Here is an 18250-nt window from a genome sequence, read left to right as displayed (position 1 = left end):
GCCCGGGTATTTACCTAGTTTCAAAGTATCTCCTTATAAAATACTGAACTACAAAGGACAAAAAGAGCAGCCTTACAGTGTAAAAGTCTTTCAGATTCCCCCTTAATCAAGTGATTCAAGTGAATGCCATCAGTAGTGGGACAAATAAAAATCATAATATCTGATAAAATGCATTCAAAGGAACACAGCATCACTTTGTCACTTATATGATACTCCTGAATAAAAGAATGAGGAAACATTGGATAAATTCATAATGAGGAACATTCTACAAAAGAACTGGGCTGTAATCTTCAAAATTGTCAAGGTCATGAAAGTCAGGAAAATATTACAGACTTATTCCAGATTAAAGACGACTGAAGAGATATGGCAGTTAATTGCAATGTATGGTTTAAAACTGGATTCTTCTACTATAAAGGACATTATTGGAACAACTGTCAAAACTTGAATGGGATCTGAGGATTCGGTGGTGGTAATGTACCGATGTGAATTTTCTTATTTTGATGGTTACCTTGTGGTTATATAGCAGAATGTCCTTGTTTGTAAGCAATGAATGTCCTAATTCCTGAACTTGTGAGTATGTCACCTTACCTGAAAATGAGATTTTGCAGATCTGATTAAGTTAGTAGTTTGAGATGGGAGATCATAAGGAATTATGCAGGTGGAACCTTATAAGGGAAAGAAGGAAGCAGGAGAGTCACAATCACAGAAGGAGATGTGTCTATTGAAGCAGAGGTTGTAGTGATATGACTCATGGAAGAAGGAATGAGCCAAGGAATGTGGGCAGCCTCCAAAAGCTAGAAAAAACAAAGAATGGATTCTCCCCTAGAGCCTCGCAGAGGAATGCAGCCCTGCTGACACCTGGATTTTAGTCCATTAAGACCCATTTTAGAATTACTGTTCTTATTCCACAACAGTGAGAGAATACATCTGTGTTCTTTTAAGCCACTAAATTTATAATCATTTGTTACAGCAGCAATAGGGAACTAATACAGTACCTATGGAATATTTGGAACAGTACTAATACTAATACAGTAATACTAATACAGTACCTATGGAATATTTGGAACCTGGCACATAATCAGCATAGTCACTTGTTTCTTTTTGTTGTTGTCATTCAGTCTTTTCAAAGCATGTGAGTTAGTTTTCATAGGATTAAGAACTCTGTTTTTTGTACTCAGGTTTGTTGGTTTACACCATATTTGATACCATCACACATCTATAACCTGTATAGGTTGGCGAATAAAGAGAATGGACTCTTTGTTCAGTCTGCTGCCTGGTCTCCACTTGCCCCTCCAGTTATGTCCTGTGGTGGTCTCTGGAGGCTGATCAAATGGACTGTATCATGGGCTTTCTTGCCTTTGGCTTCCGTTGTTATCTACAGATACAGTGGGCAGAAGATCGAGGGGAGGAGGAAGAGCAAAGTCAGGGTGATGTCTCCTCACCTCCTGCCCTGCTGGCCCTTGGCCAGCAGTGGCTGCCTTCCTCTTCTGAAGGCCATTGTTCCTGTTGGATGGGCCCTTCTATGATTGTTTTGGTCTCTGGTACTTCTTGCTCTTGCTCTTTCAGGACTAGGTTGGTAATGGCTGCCCACTGTTGGTAGCCCAGGTACTTCACCTTCTGTTTTTGACAATGCCAATGTAAGTTCATTGAACTCTCCTCAGTCATCCACTTTGTGTGCACCATACTGTGTGTGTTGTGACTGACACAGCAAATACCCATATATTTCCACAGCAGAGAACACAAATGCCCAGGAATCCTGTCAGGAAGGTCCTTGAGTGGCTTAGTAGCCATAAGTAGTTAGCACTCCATGGGCACACAGAAAGAATGGAAAGCATTGGTCTAGCTAGGACCCTTGTCAATAGCCTCCAGCCAAGGGCCACCAGGAACACACACGTAGTAGAACAAGTTGATTTTAGTACTTGTTGCAGTGAAGGAGAAAGCACACTATGGGACCTATGGTGGCATCTCGGCAAGGAGGTGCTGGAAAGGACTGACAGGATGTTGGGTTGTCTTGGGTGATTTGGGGGAGGATTTAAGGAAGCAGGGATTTGATCTGGCTTGGATGCTATGACGAAGCAGGAGTAATTCTATGATTGTGTATCTCAATAAATTTTATCTGTAAGGAGGCCAGAATATACTGAGGATAAAGCTATAATTGGTAAAGTAGCATCAGGCACTCGTATTAACTAGGAGTGGTGGGGGCGGGGAATCTTTGGTATTTTGTAGTTTGAACATTATTCTTGGTTTTGTCTGTGTTAGATATGATGACAGAATGATCTTGTTTTAGTCTTGATACATCTTGGTCACAGAATGGCCTTGTCTCATGTTGATTTTCTGTGAAATTATTTTTGTTCACTAGGAGAACACCAGGGCCTAGCAATCAGTGCCAGGACAGCTTCTAGCAACATCCATATGGGAGTCAGGGAATACTTTTCCCTTTCTCACCTTGTGTCATGAAGACCGAAGTCTGATCTGCATTGAATCACCCATGCAGCTTATTAAAATATAGATCTTAGGACTCTGCCCCCAGACCTATTGAATTAATGTCTAGGGGTAGGGCTTGGAAGTCTGTATTTCTAACTAGCATGATGCATCATACTTATGTACACCAGAATCTAAAGCCTACTGGTCTAAAAGAGAGGTATCACAAACCAAGTTTATAAGCTGAGATTTGTGGTAACAGTTCTCAGTGTGAGACATCAAGAGCCAAACAAAGTGTATGTTTAAATTTTCATTAGCATCAAGTTCCAGCACTTTGGAATTACAGGATTTTCACTCAGTGGAACCAGCCTTTGAATTTACAAGGTTATCTGTTCTTATACCTTGTGTGCCAGTTTTAGAAAAACCTCAACTAAGGAGGTCAACCTGTAAGTGACAGAAGAGAAGGGGCTGATCATCTATTACCATAAATCAATAAAAGGTAGACACCAGTAGAAAGGCTGCTGCCAAACCGAGAAAAAAATCCAACAACATTGAGAAATTGCTTCCAAAGTCAGTGAGAACATTCACAAGGATAAAGCACAATTCCAGAGGCAGAGCTTTTCAAGATGCATAACTGAAATCCCATTTAACAAGGCAAACTACAGATCAGAAATGAGATGCCTTAACTGTAAAACGTCTAGTAAAATTACTGCAGATAGAAACACAAAAATCTTCAAAGGAAAATTCTCAAGAAAGAATACAAAGAAAGCAGAAATGAATAAGTTAATTTATTCTAAAACCACAACTAGGAAGATATTTGGCCTTCTCAAGAGTCAGAGAAGGACTACCAAAGTCTAACTAAGACAGAGCCTAACGAACTTTCAATCTGATTTTGAGGCATTAGCGAGATTTCCCTATTAAGATGACAGGGGCAAGGAGACTTGAGGCTCAGACATGGCCACCAAGTCTAGATCAGAACATTTTATGTTCCCATTGAATTTTCCTGCTCTTCGGATGTAGAAGAACTGAGCTCACCACAATCAAATAACCCCACCAAAGCTTTCCTAATAGGAAGTTAGGAAATGAGTCTTCTTAGCCTGAATAATGTGTTTTGTCTTAAAGTCTATTTTGTCTGTAATCTCCACAGGCAGAGAGTCTGCATCTATAGCTCATTACCATTATTCTGATGATAATGTTACGTCTCATCAATTACTTGGGAGCAAGGTCAAATTTAGCAGCCAAATCTCCCCTTTGGTGAGACCATCAAGAATATATCTATCACCTCCCTTCCCAAGATCTACATGCCCTGCAAAAGCATCTATGCGCATATTCTCTTTCCCCTCCCTCTTCCCTCCCTCTCCTCCCTCTCTACCTCCTGTTTCTGTCACAGTATTACCAGTTACAAAATCTTGCCGGATTTAAGCCCTGATTCATTTATTCCTTTTCACTTTCGTTTCAGAAAGGTCAAGCAAGGATGGTTGAGAAAATCATGGAGACATAAAAAAGGGGAAGAACCTGCATGTAAGAGAGAAGATACTGTGTGACTTTGTAAATAGATATTGGAAATTAGAGGTAGGTGGTTCTCTTAGAATTTTAGTCCATGTGGAGGAACTTTTTGATTGAGACTATGATTATATACCATACCACTGAGATTTATTTTAATTAAAGGAAAGAAAAGTTTCTCAGCCAAGCAAACAAAACAAAAAGACAAAACAGTGAATATGTGTGTGTGTGTGCTCATATATATGTGTACGTATGTATATATATCTCAAAAATTGTTTCACTTTCATAGTAAACTCACCTGGAAAATCTACCTTGATGCATGCATCTTTGACAATTGGCTCAGGCTTTAGATTTTTTTTAAATGAAAGTTCAGCTCAATCCCACAATTCATTTACTCAATTTACTTCCTAGAATTTTTAAGCAAGAGTTCAACCTCACAAACACAGCTATACCTGGCAAACAAACGTAAAGAGATTAAAAGGACCTGTTTAATCACTTTTCAGAGCATTTATCAGCACCATGCTCTAACCAACTGAGCCAATCGGCTTCAGAGCATTTATAAATTAAACTTGCTTCTGAATAGTTAGGGTTAAATTGGTTCAAAAAGCACTCTCTTAAATTTGACTTTTTCTTCTTGAGGTACTAAGCCTTTTGAAAATGCAAAACTCCTAGGAGATGTAGCATTTTTGGCAGACTGCCACCAACCCCTGAATTTCTTTATCTACTTGGAATCTATACTGTTAAGTGCATGTATATAGATTCAGAACCATCTATATTCCTGGTAATTTTTAAAATAATGACCCTCTTTATCCATAAAAGTGTTTGCCCTTAAAGATTAATTTGTTTGATATAATATAGCCACAATGGTATTTTTAAAATAAGAATTTGTTTCATAAATCTTTTCTCATCCCTTACCTTTTTGTCTTTCTGTGCCATTATGTTTAGGTCTTTTATACAACTGAATTTTAATTTCATTCTGAGAATCTCTGTCTTTTAGACATTACGTTCAATCCATTTATATTTATTGTGATTATAGATATTTGGTTTTATTTCCACCGTATTATTTTCTGCTTTCAACCAGTCATACTTTTACTTTGCTTGTTTTCCATTCTACACTTTTTTTTTACAAAGAACTCACATTATATTTATTCATATTATATAAACATTGGAGCTTCACATTCTATCCACCATGTTTCTTAATTACTCTTTCTATTTTATGTCCCTTTATCTTACTATCACTCACAATGACTCACTTTTGGAATGTATTTTTCTTATGTTTACAACTTTAGGTTCTATGGTAGATGTCCTGATTCCTAGAAGGTGACTGCTTCCACCAGGGAACACAGTAGTTGTCCTATTTAAATGTTAAACTAGGATTTAAACTAGGCTGCCACTGGGTCACTTAGAGTTCCTCATGCCAAGGGACCAGTAGTCAAAGAAAGGACACACCAACCTTGCAAGAGTAATTCACACTGATCAGGATACAACTGCTATTATCTAATGAAAAAGAGGAAGAATATGTTTCTTATTCATTGAGCAATTGGGACATGTCTTGATACTGTGCTGCCAAACTGGGGTGCTTAATGGATAAGTGCAATAGACACAACCTCAAAAGGGCATGCTGATTAGAAATTTAGGCCTTCATAGCTTCCACCAGTTAAGTTACAAAGAGCATAAGAGATACTAGCCAAGGGTGAGGAGACTTTAGAATAGGTAGTAAAGAAAGGAGATAACGAAAACTAGTTGTACTTTTAAAACTAGTTGCAGCAGCAAAGACTGGCATTTATTTCCCTTGTATGATTCCTTAGAAATTGAGACCAACTAGGATCTTGAGGATGCTCTTCCCAGATGGGACACACTTACCACAAAATGCAAATGGAAATGGATCTTAACAGCTCAAGTGGAGTAGAGTGGGTGCTGTTGTGTGCTGCTCAGAATCCCCACCTCCCATCTCATTTCCGGAATGAGACATTCATTTGGTGCGTGGTGCATTGGCTGCTGCTGGCTCACTCTTGGGTCCCTCTGGGAATCATCTTTGGCCAAAGGGAGCCATCTTTCCCAGGTTTATGACCTTTTCTCAGGGGCAACTTGTGTCCAATGGCTGATTGATGTTGAAATATAAAGGCCCAGTTTTGTTCTCTCAGTTTGGGATATTCTTGAAGATCATCCTAACTCCAAAAATCCTCGTGAGATCAGCTGGCTGCTCTGTTGCAACTATGTCACTGTATCTCCTTCTGCCTAATCCTTTCACTTCCTGAAATGTGTTTCTTAGATTATTCTCCAGTAAACCTTCTGCATGCAAATCTCTATCTAAAAATCTGTTTCTACGAGATTCTACCCAAGACATCATCTTTTTTCAGATAATACTTCTATTATTGTAGGTTTCTGAGTACCTATTCTGTTTGTGTACCTGTATCTTGAACCATAAACTCACCTTCAGTGGAAACTTTCCTCTGAAAACCCTCTGTGGCCTAAACTGTAGAAATGACATTCCACAGAGATTTTCTGTTCACTTCTGCCAGGTACTCTAGAGATATCACTGTCCCAGGACTAATTTTTATGTAAATTTCTAATCTTGACAATTCCCAAACCATTATAGAAGTGTACATTCTAACTTTGATACAACATGAGGCAGAGGCCTGAAATTTTATTTTTCTGGGAATGATTTTTTTTTCCTTTTCCATAGCCCAGAACAGTAAACTTTATCTTTTCTCTGTTAAGGTGGGGAAATCTTTTTTCTAAGCCCCTCATTACAGAGGCTACATCCCTTTGAGTATCTCAGCTTCTTCATGAAGGGGTATTAGCTCCCATTCAGTGTCGCATTGAACCCATAACCTCATATCCTGGCTTGACTGTGTATTAAAACCTAAACTAGCATTTGATAACCATCCATGAGGAAGCTTCAGGATCATATCTTGAGCTTCTAGCCCTTAATTTCAGGCACCTTGAAATTTTCATTTAGTTTTTGGAATTTGATATGCATGAATATGATTTTTAATATATTTCCAGAATCTGAAACTATTGGAAAGTAGCTAAATGTTTCTTGGAGATAGGTGTTAGTAAGAAATGGAAATCATGAAAGTACTGACCTTGGAACTGACATGGAAGAAATAACACAACTGAGAAGGAAATGAAAAAAATCAGATTATCTCTTTCATGCTCAGGTCAGGCTCTGAGAGCCTAGGCATTAACATGGTAAAAAACTGATCTAGAAACCCAGGGAACTTCAAGTGTCTCCCTAATGGCACTGTGAGTTCTTTGAGGGAAGGAACTGTGTCTTATTTGCTGTGGTATTCCTCACATCTAGTTCATACCTGGCATATAGTAGATTTTCAGGAGATACCTTTTGGCCAAATGAATGAGCCAGAAATAAAGCAGTGCTGTGCAAAATGGTGAGATATTTTCAAACACACAAGAATAAAACATAATGTTATATCAACACTGGTCTAAGAAGAATATAAAAAAATAATAGAAAAGGAAAATGTGAACCAAGTTATACTCATTCTTTCCGGTGTTCTTCCAGTAAGTATTTATTGAGTGTCCCTGGTTGAAACTGGACTGTGCTAGGCATGGAGAATGTGATAGTGGGAACAGAAGGTCATGGTCTCTGCCCATGTAGAGATCTGGGACATGCAGACTTTAAATGAAAACACTAAAAACAAAAAAGTAAGTATAAAGACTTGGGTGGCCAAATGGTATATTAGTCCAGGAAAATCTCTCTCCATTCCTGTTGTCTCAGTGTACTTATTAATAGTACCCCCATTCACTATCAGAAGTGTCTCAGGTTGTACAGTCATCTTGAGTATGACTGAAAGGTATGTGGTGTTAGCAAAGTGCACAACAGAGAATCATCTACTCAGAGAGTAGAAGAAAGACAAGACTGACCTGAAAAATGGTAGATGGAACACATGGCATATGTGACTGTGTAGGAGTGCAAGTGGGGAGACCCTGCCAGGCAGATAGAATACCATGTGCAAAGCAGGGTACATTGGGGAATCAATAGGAGGCTTGTCTGGCTAGAGTATCAAGGGCAAGAGGTAACATTGAAGGATAGATGGCATCAGACCATGTGGGCCTGTGGAATTTTATGCATTTTGGAATTTTGTTAAGGGGTAACTTTAATCAAGGATGGCGTTGGGGGAAGTAGGGAATTTAGCATTTTGAAGGATTCCCTGTGGCTGCAGTGTGGAGAATAGATTTATGAAATTTCAGGAAGCTAGTTGGAAAGCTACTGCACTAGTCCAGTTAAGACATGATAGTAGCTTGAAATAGAATGGTGGTAGATATGAAAAGAATTAGATGGATTTGAGATGAATCTAGAAGGCAAAATGAACAGAACTTAAAGATGAATTGGCTATGGAGAGAGGGGAATAGGGACGCACATAGAATAGATTTCTGGCTTATGCACCTGTGATTTACTAGGCTAGGGAATACAGCTAGTATTAAGACTGGCATATCTATCCATCCATGTAGTTACCTCTTCAAGAAACCGGCATTCATGGGGGCGCCTGGGTGGGGCAGTCGGTTAAGCGTCCGACTTCAGCCAGGTCACGATCTCGCGGTCCGTGAGTTCGAGCCCCGCGTCAGGCTCTGGGCTGATGGCTCGGAGCCTGGAGCCTGTTTCCGATTCTGTGTCTCCCTCTCTCTCTGCCCCTCCCCCGTTCATGCTCTGTCTCTCTCTGTCCCAAAAATAAATAAAAAACGTTGAAAAAAAAAATTAAAAAAAAAAAAAAAAAAAAAGAAACCGGCATTCATTGACACTGGTATATGTCAGGCATTGTGGGTAATAATAAAGGTGTTTATTATGAAATCTAACCCACAGAGTATAAATACACACATATATGTTTTACCAATTATTGTACTTTCAGCTGTAAGTAATAGAAAACTAGAAAATTCAAGTCAAAATGTGTAAGCAGTGAGAACATTTGTAAGTCCTCAAATGGGGAGCTCCAGGTTGGCTGATTCGGTTGCCTTCATGACATCAAGGATGTTAGTTCTTTCTTTCTACTCTGCTGTTGTCAGTTGACTTTTCCTTGACTAGTACCCTATATGGTTGCATAACTCTTATCCCAGTTCCAAGTACATGTAGCTATGTCAGCGTTCAGCAGAAGCATGATGATTTTGCCCATGTGTCTTTTTTTTTAAGCTGACAAACCTTTCCTAGAATCCCTCCAATAGATTCCTCCTCACATCTTAGTCATCACAGAATGATCTCTCTGCTTATTCCTAAGCAAGGACTGGTGAGAGAAATAGGATTGCCATGATTTGTCCAGTAAGGCACACAGCCAAGTATAAGAGGATGCCTAGTCAAACAAATTTGAGGTTTTGTTTACACGGAGAAAGAACGATGGGGCACCTGGATGGCTCAGTCAGGTAAGTGTCTGACTTTGGCTCAGGTCATGATCTCCTGGTCCATGAGTTTGAGCCTTGCCCAAACTCCCTACCCCCGCTCCCCGTTTCCCTCCCCCTCCCTCCCCTCCCCCCCCCCCCCCCCCACTCGCCTTCAGGCTCTGTGCTGACAGCTCAGATCCTGGAACCTGCTTTGGATTCTGTGTCTCCCTCTCTCTCTGCCCCTTCCCTGCTCACACTCTGTCTGTCTCTCTCTTTCAAAAATAAACATTAAAAAAAGAAAAAAAGGAGAAAGGGCAAAATGACTATTGAGTAAGCAGTTGAGGGTGTCTGCCCTACCTATAAAGCAAGGCAGTATTTGTATGGTCTTAGGAATGGTTCACAGTGGTTCAAGAGATTGAAGCAGAAGAAATCACCTTGGATATTGGAGAATAAGAAATGTTTCCAAGGCTGGGGAAGGTTATTAGGTTTATGTCACTCTGAAGGCAGAACCTGAGGTCTGAGATTATAGCACCACTTAAAAGAATACAACATAAATCCATCTTTACCCATTGATCCTCCCAATTCCAGGCATCCTCGTGGCTTTCCTAAGTTCCTCCACAGTCATATAAATACTGTTTCTTATTTTTTCTCAGCTTCACTGACCTGAAAGAAGAAGGGTTGAATGATATTTTGCATAAAATTCTGAAATATTTGTTACTTAGCTCTGGCTCAGTCCAAGCCTGACCTGTTTCTGTCATTACTGCTGGAATAGTTCTCCAGCTCTTGCCAGATTTTGAGTTGTCAGGATAATAATTTATCCATCTTGTTGTCAGATTCACAGCTAGTTTGCCTGACTCTAGGGGAATCTAGATGACTATCACTACACACAGTATGCAACTCATATATTAAATGCATTTAATTCCAAATATCCTCCCCTGCCATACCCCATATGCAGAGACTTAACCAAACTACTGTCGGAATAGCGTATTCCCGTATGATGGAAACCTCTATGGCCCACCAAAGATCAGTTTTCCTCTAGTTTCCTTTAAATGCTTACTATCAAACTGGCATTATTTACTGACCACAGTTAGTAAGTCAGTCTCACGGGTGTCTGGGCCCAGAGCTCTCTTGTGTTTCTGTGTTCCTTCCATCCTCACTGCCCCAGTCAACTACTCTCAAATCAGGCCTATTTGTCAGAAGAGTCTCAATTTCCTGGTATGGTCTGTAACCTTTTTTTTTTTTTTTTAAGTTTATTTATTTTGAAAGAGAGTTTATTATTTCAGAGAGAGAGAGAGGGAGAGAGAGAATCCCAAGCAGATTCTGCACTGTCAGCACAGAGCTCAGTGTGGGGCTCGAATTCACAACCCATGAGATCATGACGTGAGCCAAAGTCAAGAGCCAGATGCTTAACAGACTGAGCCACCCAGGTGCTCCCCCCACTCTCATGGGTCTGTAACCCATTTATTTTATAAATGGCCAATTGCAGTTTAAAGAGAACTCTCTGAATTTGCTTTTACAGGGCCAACCAGAAGTTATTTTGCATGTTTATGAATTTGTCCCATTCTGCTTCTCTCCCTTACAATGGGTCCTTTTCAAGGTTTTAACTACAAGCATTATATTACCCTTCTGACTATCCCTTTCCTCCTCCTCTAAGGATTGCTTGGAAAGGAATCCAATTGTGGGAAGATGTTAGGTCTTTCTCAAAAGCATTCCGTGTCAAATAACAAGCATCCAGTTGTAGTTCAAATAAAACCCTAAAAGTGATTTAAGTGTTAAGTCAGAGTGGTAATTACTGGTTTTGAAAGCAAATCATAACGACTTTTTACAGTTGTACTCTGTTATTCTTCCTTTCTCATTCTCTAGTCAGTGTTCTTCATTACATCACCCCAGGAAAATACACAGGGAGAAAATATAGCAAGGCACATGAGATGGTCCAACACCCCGGTTACCACAAGCAGCCTGATAAGATTTGGTAGGTCACAAGGCAGTAGCACGACATCTGGGCCTCCTTCTCTTACTTTCCTTTTTCCACCCTCAAAACTATGCATGTAAGTACCAGTGAATCAGTTAACCAAAATATATCAAGTATCTACTACTGGTTGGGGAGGGATTTGTTAAGCAAGTCACAATTTAATGATACCTCTAGATGCACTCTCATTTGTTGAATGAGTTGTTGAATACAGGTATTTGGCAGCTGGCCTTCTGTGAGGTAATTTGGGGCCCATGATCCTTATTGATCTACCATCCTCTAGGGCCTCCCATCCTCTGCATGGAGTCAACACCTGTGTGAAGAGAGAATAAAGGAGCAGCAGGAGGTCTCCTGGTCTAGGCCTAGAAGTTCTGTACATTATTGTCACTGATGTTCCAGAACGTAGTCGCGCGGCCACACCAGATAGTAAGGCAAACTGAGAAATGTGGTATAATGTTGTCTGGGAAGGAAGGAAAATGACTGTAGTGGATGACTTGCCAGTGTTTGTCATATGACATGAGAAGTATGGTATAAAGGAAACAGCTTGCTTGTGTTCCTTGCATTGAGGAGGGCACCTGTTAGGATGAGCACTGGGTGTTGTATGGAAACCAATTTGACAGTAAATTTCATATTTAAAAAAAAAAGGAAGAAAAAGAAAAAAATGTTGACTTTTTTTTTTTTAGATATCAAGATGCTTTAACTTACCAGTGGATTTTATCATTCCATGTATCAGGGTATTTTCTAGGGCATGGACACAATAAATAATTTTAGTGAGTAAAAATAAAAAAAAAAAAAAGGTATTTCTGGTAAGAGCATTAGAATAGTTGATGTCAGCAAAAGTAACCATTAACTAATTCTTCAGTACAGATACCCCAGGGTGACTGGGGAATTTTCTCTTTGTGACACCTTGCCTTTCTGTCCCTGCTTCTCAATTCTTCCTGTCATGGCCTTTGTTCAGGTCATTTCTATGTTGGTTGTGTCCACATGGAACCTCTACCTGCCTGGCTTCTGGGAGAGGACTATCTTCTGAACATGTCTTGTGTTTTTCTTTCTTCTGCAGGCTTGCTCACATATTTTACTCTTACCTAATGCTGTGTAAAAAAACAAAAACAAAAACAAACTATCACCCCAAAGCTCAGTGGCCTAAAGTAACAATAATTATTTATATCTCTTATGGTTTCTGTGGGTCAGAAATTTGGGGAGCAGCTTAGCTTGCTGGTTTTGACTTGGGGTTTCTCGTGAGGTTTCACTGAGATATCTACTGGGGTTCTTAGTCATCTAAAAAATTTGATTGTGGCTTGAGGATCCCATGGTGGTGGCTCATTCACATGGATGGTGAGTTGGTGCTGGCTGTTGACAAGATGACTCAGTTTCTCTCCATGTGGGCTGTCGCCAGGGCTGCTTGAGCAGCCTCCTGACATGGCAGCTGTTGTCTCCCAGAATGAGCTTTTAAGAGATCACATACATTCCACGATGCCCTGTATGACCTGGCCTCAGAAGTCCTGCACTATTGCCTCTGCTGTAGTCTGTTGTTTATCCAGAACAGCCCTGATTCAGTGTGAGAAGAAACTACACAAGAGCATGGGTATCAGGAGACAAAAACCACTGGAGGCTGTCTGGGAGGCTGGCCACCACCCATACTTTGCATTTGGAATATATCCCCGCCTCAATCGCAGTTTTGCAAAATTCTCTCCCACTTTTTTTTTTTAATTTTTTTAATGTTTATTTATTTTTGAGAGAGACAGAGACAGAGCATGAGCAGGGGAGGGGCAGAGAGAGAGGGAGACACAGAATCCGAAACAGGCTCCAGGCTCTGAGCTGTCAGCACAGAGCCCGACGTGGGGCTCGAACTCACGGACCATGAGATCATGACCTGGGCTGAAGTCAGACGCCTAACCGACTGAGCCACCCAGGCGCCCCTCTCCCACTTTTAACACTCAGTTCAAAGCCTATTCTTTCCATGAAGTCGGTTCTGATCACTCAACAACTAGGTTTCCTATCATAAGTCTTATTGTTCTTACCATACATATGGCCTTTATCCTTTCATACCTTGTTTTGAAGATGTACACATCTGTCTTTGCTTTCAGTTGGGATTTAAGCATTTGGAGACATGCCCTCTGTCATATAGTTCGCATTCAAGAAATATTTTTTAGGTAGATGAATGAAGGGCTGAATGAGGACTCCAAGCCAAAAGCCCTGGTTCTCCTCCTGGGCACTTTGCCCTGCTGCTTGGCCTCAGCCCACTCTCTTCCCCTCAGTCATAGTTTCTTTATATAATATAAATATAATAATACTTACCCACCTTTCCTTACAGAGGTATGGTTTTTAATGTTTTTTTTTTTAATTTATTTTTGAGGGGGGGAGGTGCTGAGTGGGGGGGAGGGGCAGAGAGAGGGGGGATACAGAGGATCTGAAGCAGGCTCTGTGCTGACAGTAGAGAGCTCCACGAGGGGCTCAAACCCACAAATTGTGAGATCATGACCTGAGCTGAAGTCAGGGCTCAAACTCATGAACCTTGAGATCATGACCTGAGCCAAAGTCGGATGCTTAAACAACGGAGCTACCCAGGCACCCTATAGGGGTACTTTGAGATTTGAAAAAGGTAGCCTCAAGAAAGAGTTTTCAGGTATATAAACAACAAGGGCAAGGTGAGGTTACCTGGGTCACCAGTGTTGGCTGAAAGGAAGCCTGTTGTCACAGGTGGAGGTCAGTCAATACCTTGATTTCATCCTCAAGGAATAGTTAAAACCTGTATCAAGCTGTCAGCATATAAATGCCCTTCATTCCAGCAGCTGCTGTCAGCATAGTTCATGGCTTGTCCGCCCTCGGCAAAGAGGACTGCCTGAACCAGGGCTGAGCCCCTTCACAGTCGCACTCTGGAAATGTTGAAGCTGAAAGGTAAGGTCTTTTTTTTCTAGTAGAATTCTCTGGTGTCCTCCTCCTTCGTGTAGTACGGGTTTTCAGTTTTTCTGTTATAGACAGTTGACCAGGTGCAATTTTTTCCAGCCCACCCTTTAAAAGATATTATTCTAAAAATTAACGTAAATTCATCTCTCTTTTTGGGGTACAGTTGAGGCATTTTCATACATGTGTAGAATGACGTAGCCACTACCACCACAATAGGGATGCAGAGTGGCTCTTTCACCCCAGGCAACTGCTTGTTGCTTTCTCTTTGTAGTTGCAACCGTTCCCCGCCCCCCCCCACCAAACCAGGGGAAACCACTGTTTCCTTCTCTATCACTACAGTTTTGTCTTTTTGAGAATGTCCTGTAAATGGCATCCAATAGTATGTAACCCTTAGGGGTTGGTTCTTTTTACTTTACATGTTTTCGGGATTCATTGCCTTTGTTTCTTTTTCTTAATGGGTAATATCACTTTGTAAGGATGATGTATTCGTTTGTTACCCATTCACCTGTTGAAGTGCTTTTGGAGTGGGATTGCTGGTTCACCTGGTAAATGTCCATTTAGCTTTGTGTTTAGCTACCAGACTGTTTTCCAGAGTGGCTGCACCATTCCAGATGCATTTGCACCAGCAATATACGAGAGACCCATGGTTCCTTGTTCTCACCAACGCTTAGTTGTGTATTGTTTAAAAACAATTCTCATAGATAAGTATTGGGATTTCATGACTTTAATTTGTATTTCCCTTGAAAGTGAAAGGCCTGTTCAAGCCTTTGCCCACTTTCTAATTATGTTGTTTTCCTCCTGTTGAATTTTGAGAATTACCAATGTATTCTGGATATAAGAGTGCATATAGATTCTGCATTATACATGCATAAATTCATGAGATAGCAGAGATTTTAAAAAAATGGTCCTTCAGATCTTGGCATACTTTCCCAAAATGCTCGCTAATACTTACTTTTCAGTTTCCTTGGTGCATTCCGTCCAGGTTCTATTCCTGAGAGACACACAGTGGAGTGTGCTTACTCCATTTTATCCAGAACTGGAAGCATTCGATGTAAATCTTACTCTTCTTAGTTCTTCAGATTTCTAGTTTCTGTGTCCCATGAAGGTCAGAAGCAAGGTTTATCATCTTTGCATTGCCCTCTGAGCCTGGCAGAGTACCTTGAATGAGATTTTGTGAGTCACGTATTCGACCAGGGAACACTGGGATGGTTGTGTCTGCTACACCATGTGGAGTCTCAGCAAGAGTGGCTGAAATGGCTGGATACGTTTGTGACCGTTTGATTGTGGTCCTGTATCTGGGTCCTAAGTTCTGCCCATCAGCTGGATTCTTCTGCTCTGTGCGACTTCCGCCTGCGCTATAGTATCTGAAATGGCTTCTTGACTCCTGTGTCTGGTGCCAAAACTAAGACCGCTAGAGCCGCTAGGGATGGCTGGTGGTTTGTTCTCCATATGATTTCATTTGTGCTTCCTCACAGCATGGCAGTTTCAGAGTAGTCAGACTTCTTACATAGTAACTGGATTCCCCAAAGAAGTTTACCTACTTATTTCTAATGTTATTCCACTTTGTGGTACCAGTGCATTTTTGTAAACTACCTTCGATTCATTTTAGAACAAGGTGGAATATAAATATGTAAATCAAGGGAAATATAAATTAGGTATCGAGGGAAGATAAAGATGTGTGAAGTTGTTTCCCTAAAGGAGTTTAGAGTCACGCTGGATAGAAGAACTGTAGTCATTAAAAGTTGGCAAGCAGTAGGAAGTGGAGAACATTTGTTTCCTAAAGAGTTGTGTATACAGTGCTATAATTTTTTTTCAGGAAGCAGTGAACACTTCAGGCATCATAAAGGAAGTGGATTTGAGCTGTTTTTCCTTAATTTTTAAAGAGAGAGAGTATTTGGACCAGCTGAGGGAGCTGGAACAATCCAAAAGAGCAGGTGGTTTATGAAAATGTAGACAATGTCAGAAAAGTATAAGGCATATTTTGGGTCCTGGCAATCAGCCAGTTTGGTGCAGTCTGTCCATTGAAATTCTGGGAAGGCTGTTTTCCTTGCTTATGTGTCCATTCACCCATTATCTGGTAACTGTACCTAGGTTTCTTTTTGGGTAACCATCCTCACACTACTCCAAGCCCAGTAGGGAACCATGGGTTTAAGGCTAACCAGAGGAGTACATTCCATGGGATAAAATAATGATTCACGAAGTCAGCAAGATGGAAGGGTAAGAGGTCACAAAACTCACCTCTCTCCTCCTCCCCAGCCCTGCCAGCCACCCCACCTCAAAGAAAAAACAGTAAATAAGTACAAACTGGAGAAAAAAGCTCAGGAAAGGATGCATAAGCCACTCTAAGCCAATAATGCATCCTTATTTCAGAATGGTCAGAGATAAGACTCTGTTACACATATAGGAAATGAACATTTGAACCAAGTATCTGAGAAGAGTGAGGTGGTGAACACAGCATGTAATTAAAGAAAAGGCTTATGGGTAAAAATCAAAAATACTGTGCAGGCTTACAAGGCCTTCTGTAATGTAGTGCTACAGTTGTCACTGTCTTTGCACCTTTGCCTTCCCTGTATTTCCCTCCTCACCCTAAACTTGACCTGTTGTGTGTACCAGATGCCATTCTCTGAACATTCCTTGCTCTCTGAACTTCATGTCTTTGCTGATGTTCTTCCCTCTCTCAAGTGGCCCTTTTTTTTTTTTAATTTGGAAAGCTCTTTAATCATCCCTGTGGGCCCACCTAAGTGAACTTTTCCTGTACAGAATTCTGCCCCCCCCCAATCACCACCACCGAGGTTATTGTGATTCTTCGTCTACTTCTCCATTATAGTATTTACTTCATTGTTGGTCATTGTTTTCATCTGTCTCTCCCATGATTGTGTGAGCTCCTTGAAGGAACAAAATCTTAAAACACCCCAAATCCCTTCAAAGCATTTAGCACAGTACTTAGCATCTCCTAGACAGTAAGTACTTAATAAATGCTTGAGGAATAGGTAGTGAGTACATTAATTAGAAATGGCGGGTAATAAATGAAGAGAGACCTTGCTGGAGCTCCCCGGCTTCTGTCATGACTGTTCCTGGAAGCTCTTCCATCTGTGCCTGTGGATTACTAGGCATCTCTTACTTGATTACCATAACTTGTTTCTCCTGTGTTTTCCAGTCTCCTTTTAGCTAGGTGTGGCCATGAACGGATTTTTTTTCAGTGGGGTGTACCACTTCCAGGCCTGGACTTCCATGCTCCATGGAAATTTTCCCTTATTTCCCATTTCACTGCCTGGGGAATGCCCAGAGTGACCTTGGAAGCCAAAGATTAAAAGCAGCCTAGGCTCTGTCAGCCTGAATCCTTAGTTGACTGCATGAAACAGAACCCTTCCCCTATCCCCCTTTTTGCCAATCGAGAACACCTGCGCTGAACTACTACACAGAGAGAAACTTCCCTGTGTCAGCCACTGTACTTTGGGGGTCTTTTTGCTTGTTTCCAAACAAACTTTGCTCTGACTCATATAAGACTCAATAGAATTTTGTCAGTTAAACTAGATTCTGAATATGGTGAATATTGTATACAAGGCAGGACTTTGTTCTGGAAAGCCTTCCTGTTGTCTCTGGCCTTTACTTTTTTAGAAAAAGGTCACTCAAGGTATGAGGCACCTGGGCACAGTTTTAGAGCAGTAGGCTGAAGGTGAGCAGGTTAGTTCTATTCCTGGGTCTGCCCCCCACTGGCTTTGGGTTCCCAGCCAAGGAAAATGACGGCATGGATGCTAAAACAGCCACCCAAGGGGAAAACCCATAAAAGCAACAACAATCTCCCCAGCAGAAACGCAGGTGATGGTGATTTCTGCTGCAAGAGAGAATAATGTTCTTATGCCTCCTCTCTTCCAGGCTTCACTAGTCTTAATGCATGATGCCTTCCAACCCTACAGACTCTGCTTACTGATTCCAGGTCTGGCCAGCTGCGAGGAGCATTTGACCTTTCTCTAGTGCCGGCAGACTGCAGATGCACCAATCAAAATGTCTCTGTCCTTGTCAGTGTCAACTTTCTAAGCCATGGGATGAATATTGAGTTTATTTAGTTAAAGACAAAATAAAAAATGCCACGAGGAAGAGCACTATTGCTGGAACCCG

At 41.0% G+C, this 18250-nt stretch overlaps 1 long non-coding RNA gene across 1 annotated transcript in view; it reads left to right on the top strand.

The window, feature by feature from the left end:
- LOC132681347 (uncharacterized) overlaps positions 1–18250 on the top strand; it is a 99859-nt gene that overhangs the window by 39980 nt on the left and 41629 nt on the right. The window contains exon 3 of the long non-coding RNA XR_013556683.2: positions 3881–3993. This is a non-coding gene — a long non-coding RNA (uncharacterized LOC132681347). The remainder of the gene's footprint in view (positions 1–3880; positions 3994–18250) is intronic.

Source organism: Panthera onca, chromosome A1, assembly GCF_046562875.1.
Source record: "Panthera onca isolate mPanOnc1 chromosome A1, mPanOnc1 haplotype 2, whole genome shotgun sequence".
NCBI lineage: Eukaryota > Metazoa > Chordata > Mammalia > Carnivora > Felidae > Panthera > Panthera onca.
The sequence above is the reverse complement of the archived record's forward strand: the minus strand, read 5'-3'. Positions and strand labels throughout refer to the sequence as shown.